Source organism: Arachis stenosperma, chromosome 2, assembly GCF_014773155.1.
Source record: "Arachis stenosperma cultivar V10309 chromosome 2, arast.V10309.gnm1.PFL2, whole genome shotgun sequence".
NCBI classification, from domain to species: domain Eukaryota; kingdom Viridiplantae; phylum Streptophyta; class Magnoliopsida; order Fabales; family Fabaceae; genus Arachis; species Arachis stenosperma.
The window spans coordinates 78,926,796-78,932,588 of NC_080378.1; the positions used below are offsets into that span (position 1 = coordinate 78,926,796).

Genomic DNA, 5,793 nt, shown 5'->3' on the forward strand with positions numbered 1-5,793 from the left:
GAAAAGAACGATCGAAAAATCAGGGGAAGACGCGCGAGAAGAAGAACGATGAAATTTGAAAAGAAAGAAAACAAAGAAGGAAACAAATCTTTTAAATTTGGTAGTTATACAAACGCGGGATCTTTGTATGGCGCGTGTAAGTGACGTAGGAGTTGCAGCGTGTTTTAGCGGATTAGGCGTTAATGAACTTGTAATAGTTACAAGCCCTAATCGCTTGTATACTAAGCTTTTCTCTAAAAATTAACATGTTATAATGCAATTATGTAATTGCAAATAAAATAAATACCTATATTATTATTTCATTAAATGAATAAATAAAAAAATAATTCAAAAAATCGTCAAATTTTTCTATTAACAATAAATGCCTATTATTTGATTTATAAATAGAGAATTCGGCATGAAAATACTTTCCTAAAACTTTATTCACGTAAATCTTATTAGATATTTATTATTTGATTTATTTTTATTAACATTAAATGTCCAAACCTGATTCACAAAAATATTAAAAGCCTATTTTATACTAAAAATCTGATTTAGCGAATGAATTGCTGTGTATTGTTGGATTTATCGATAGTAATTACGTCAAATTTATAAGGTTAAGTAATTACTGGCGAATTTTAGTTTTCGACGGTAAATTCGTTGATAATATTTAGAGGAAAAAAATTAAATTGGCGGATCTTTTATCGTCAGATATACTGTCGAATTTTTTCGACGGAAACCCCAATTAGTGAAATGCTATGTTTTGGTGATCCACAACGGTTTACCGTCGGATCTTTTCGACGATAACAGGACGTAAATTCAAATCACAAATCATCTTCCCCTCATTTTAGATTCATCCACTCTGTTACTTTTTTCACTCTCTCACTCACCATTGTCTGCCATTGCCACCGCCGAGACCACTACCATCATAGTTTTCTATTCGTCGCTGTCAACCTATCGCCGACATCTCCCTTCTTCTCCTTTTCCCCCTCTTCTCCTTTCTCCTCGCGTCGTTAAACCACCGTCGCCTCCACCATCAACGCATTGCCGCTGCCCACCAGCCTTCGGCGACCACGCTTCCGCTTCCTCTAGCTCCGACAATGTCATAGTGCCGCTGCATATTCACCTTTTCTCAGTTCTCTCCTAGTTTTACATTCCAGGTTTCTTTAAATTTTTTTCTTTCTTCTTCAAATTATGTTTTGGTTAGGTTATTTCATTATTCTAATTTTAGTTAGTTAATTTAATTAGAGTTAATGTCTCAGTAGATTAATGCCATCACTCAACACTTGGGAGGTATGTAAGTTTTATTTGTTGCTACCCAAGATACTTCTTATGACATGAGTGGTGGAGTGTCTCAATTTGGAAGCTATGGCTATGAGCAACCTCCGGCTGAACAGGTTAATTATATGGATAATTCTTTAAGACCACCTAATAATGACCCCTTTTCCAAGACAAATAGGTTAGTTGAGCAAGCAAGTTATTGAAAGGCCTCTTAATACCTTTCCTAGTGATATATTTTCAAATCCAAAAGAGGAATGTAAGGCTATCTACGTGATAAGTGAAAAAGTGGTGGATACTCGACCCTCTAGTGATGAGGGACAAGCTAAAAAAGTTATAAAATAAGCCAGAGACCTTGAGGAGCACACTTTCTCTCACCCTGCACATGCCAAGGTTGAGTGATGAGCGGATAATTTGTACCCTTTTTGGCATTGTTTTTAGTATGTTTTTAGTATGATCTAGTTAGTTTTTAGTATATTTTTATTAGTTTTTAGTTAAAATTCACTTTTCTGGACTTTACTATGAGTTTGTGTGTTTTTCTGTGATTTCAGGTATTTTCTGGCTGAAATTGAGGGACCTGAGCAAAAATCTGATTCAGAGACTGAAAAGGACTGCAGATGCTGTTGGATTCTGACCTCCCTGCACTCGAAGAGGATTTTCTGGAGCTACAGAAGCCCAATTGGCACGCTCTCAACGGCGTTGGAAAGTAGACATCCTGGGCTTTCCAGCAATATATGATAGTTCATACTTTGCCCAAGATTTGATGGCCCAAACCGGCGTTCAAAGTCACCCTCAGAAATTCCAGCGTTAAACGCCGGAACTGGCACCTAAATGGGAGTTAAACGCCCAAACTGGCATAAAAGCTGGCGTTTAACTCCAAGAAGAGTCTCTACACGAAAATGCTTCATTGCTCAGCCCAAGCACACACCAAGTGGGCCCGGAAGTGGATTTTTATGTCATTTACTCATCTTTGTAAACCTTAGGCTACTAGTTTTCTATAAGTAGGACCTTTTGCTATTGTATTTTCATCTTTGGACATCTAGTTCTTAGATCAGATCTTGGTTCTGCTGGTTCCCTCTCTGGGGCCGAAACCAATGATCACTCTTGTTCTTATGTATTTTCAACGGTGGAGTTTCTACACACCATAGATTAAGGTGTGGAGCTCTGCTGTACCTCGAGTATTAATGCAGTTACTATTGTTCTTCTATTCAATTCCGCTTGTTCTTTGTCCAAGATATCACTTGTTCTTCAACTTGATGAATGTGATGATCCGTGACACTCATCATCATTCTCACTTATGAACAAAGTGACTGACAACCACTCTGTTCTACAAGCAACCAAGGCTCTAGTGTTTATCTCTTGGATTCTTTAACCGGAATCTTCGTGGTATAGGCGAGAACTGATGGCGGCATTCAAGAGAATCCGGAAGGTCTAAACCTTGTCTGTGGTATTCTGAGTAGGATTCAATGATTGAATGACTGTGATGTGCTTCAAACTCCTAGCAGGCGGGGCGTTAGTGACAGACGCAAAAGAATCACTGGATTCTATTCCGGCCTGACCGAGAACCGACAGCTGATTAGCCATATGCTATGACAGAGCATAGGAACATTTTCACTGAGAGGATGGGAGGTAGCCACTGACAACGGTGAAACCCTACATAAGCTTGCCATGGAAAGGAGTAAGAAGGATTGGATGAAGACAGTAGGAAAGCAGAGAGACGGAAGGGAAGGCATCTTCATACGCTTATCTGAAGTTCCTACCAATGAATTACATAAGTACCTCTATCTTTATCTTTATGCTTTATTCGTACATCACTATACCCATTTGAGTCTGCCTGACTAAGATTTATAAGGTGACCATAGCTTGCTTCATACCAACAATCTCCGTGGGATCGACCCTTACTCGCGTAAGGTTTATTACTTGGACGACCCAGTGCACTTGCTGGTTAGTTGTGCAAAGTTGTGTTTATGCCATGGTATTGAGCACCAAGTTCTTGGGGCCATTACTAGGGATTATTTGAGTTGTGAAAAATAGTGATCACAATTTCGCACACCAAGTTTTTGGCGCCGTTGCCGGGGATTGTTTTGTGTATGGACAACTGACGGTTCATCTTGTTGCTTAGATTAGGTATTTTTCTTCAGAGTTCTTAAGAATGAATTCTAGTGTTTCAAGGTGATGTTCTTATCATCACCAAAGCTGATTGATCTTCATCAATTTAGCTCTTGAATGCAATGTCCTGCTGAAGCTTGGCTAGCCATGTCTAATTCCTTTAGACTGAAGCTTTAGACTAACATTGCATGATTCCTGGAATTCTCATTAAGAATTTTGATACCTTTGTTTTTCTTTTCCATATAATTTTCGAAAAAAAAAAATTTATAAAATCATAAAAACCAAAAATATTTTATGTTTCTTGTTTGAGTCTAGTGTCTAATTTTAAGTTTGGTGTCTTGCAATGCATTGTTTATTTGATCTTGGTTCTATTTTCAAGTCAATAGTACAGGGAACTGAAGATTCAGAACATGCAGCAGAGGAATTACACAGAAAAAGCTGGGCGTTCAAAACGCCCAGTGAAGAAGGACAGACTGGCGTTTAAACGCCAGCCAGGGTACCTGGTTGGGCGTTTAACGCCCAAAAAGGTAGTGCATTGGGCGTTAAACGCCAGAATGTGCACCATTCTGGGCGTTTAACGCCAGGATGGCACAAGGGGGAGGATTTTGTTTTCAAATCAATTTTTTTTTTCAAGTTTTCAAAAGTTTTTCAAAATCAAATCTTTTTCAAATCATATCTTTTCAATCAAATGTTTTCAAAATCAATTTCTTTCCTTTTTCAAAGATACTTGCTATCAATTAATGATTTGATTCAACATTTCAAGTATGTTGCCTTTTCTGTTGAGAAAGGTTTAATGTTTGAATCATATCTTTTCTTGATAGCCAAGTTATTAATTTTTAAAATCAAATCTTTTTAAAATTGTTTTCAAATCATATCTTCTCAATCACATCTTTTTTAAAACCAATCATATCTTCTTAACCACATCTTTTTCAAAATAGTTTTCAATCAAATCTTTTTGACTTCTAATTTCAAAATCTTTTTCAAAAATCACTTGATTTCTTTCCCACTCTTATTTTCGAAAATCAATTAGTGTTTTTCAAAATGTTTTCAAAGTTTTTTACTTAATTTTCGAAAATTACTTCCTTTCTTCTAACATCCTTCTATTTATGGACTAACACTATTCCTTAATGAAAAATTCGAACTCCTTCTTCTTTGATAAGTTCGAATTTTCTACTTCTGTCTTCTACTTTTCTTTTCCTCTGACACCTCAAGGAATCTCTATACTGTGACATAGAGGATTCCACAATTTCTTGTTCTCTTCTCTTTCATATGAGCAGGAACAAAGACAAAAGCATTCTTGTTGAAGCTGACCCTGAACCTGAAAGGACCTTGAAGCGAAAGCTAAGAGAAGCTAAGGCACAATTCTCTGTAGAGGACCTAACAGAAATCTTCAAAGAAGAAGAACCCATGGCAGCCGAAAACAACAATAATGCAAACAATGCAAGGAAGGTGCTGGGTGACTTTACTGCACCTACTCCCGACTTCTATGGGAGAAGCATCTCTATCCCTGCCATTGGAGCAAACAACTTTGAGCTTAAGCCTCAATTAGTTTCTCTAATGCAACAGAATTGCAAGTTCCATGGACTTCCATAGGAAGATCCTCATCAGTTCTTAGCTGAATTCTTGCAAATCTGTGACACTGTCAAGACTAATGGGGTTGACCCTGAGGTCTACAGACTTATGCTATTCCCTTTTGCTGTAAGAGACAGAGCTAGGACATGGTTGGACTCACAACCTAAAGAAAGCCTGGACTCATGGGAAAAGCTAGTCAATGCCTTCTTGGCAAAGTTCTTTCCACCTCAAAAATTGAGTAAGCTTAGAGTGGAAGTCCAAACCTTTAGACAGAAGGATGGAGAATCCCTCTATGAAGCTTGGGAAAGATACAAACAATTGATCAGAAAATGTCCTTCTGACATACTTTCTGAATGGAGCATCATAGGTATTTTCTATGATGGTCTCTCTGAACTATCCAAGATGTCTTTGGATAGCTCTGCTGGAGGATCTCTTCATCTGAAGAAGACGCCTACAGAAGCTCAAGAACTAATTGAAATGGTTGCAAATAACCAATTCATGTACACTTCTGAAAGGAATCCTGTGAACAATGGGACAAGTCAGAAGAAAGGAGTTCTTAAGATTGATACTCTGAATGCCATTCTGACTCAGAATAAAATATTGACTCAACAAGTCAATTTGATCTCTCAAAGTCTGTCTGGAATGCAAAGTGCACCAAGCAGTACTAAGGATGCTTCATCTGAAGAAGAAGCTTATGATCCTGAGAACCCTTCAATGGAAGCGGTGAATTACCTAGGAGAACCCTATGGAAACACCTATAATTCTTCATGGAGAAATCACCCAAATTTCTCATGGAAGAATCAAGAGAAACCTCAACAAGGTTTCAACAACAATAATGGTGGAAGAAACAGGTTT

The 5,793-nt window shown here is 37.7% G+C and overlaps 1 non-coding gene across 1 annotated transcript; it reads right to left on the reverse strand.

Moving 5' to 3' along the window:
• Positions 1-5,178: 5,178 nt before the first annotated feature.
• On the reverse strand, positions 5,179-5,282 carry LOC130964809 (small nucleolar RNA R71). Its single transcript, XR_009080882.1, has one exon. It is a non-coding gene; the product is annotated as a small nucleolar RNA R71 (small nucleolar RNA).
• Positions 5,283-5,793: the final 511 nt, after the last annotated feature.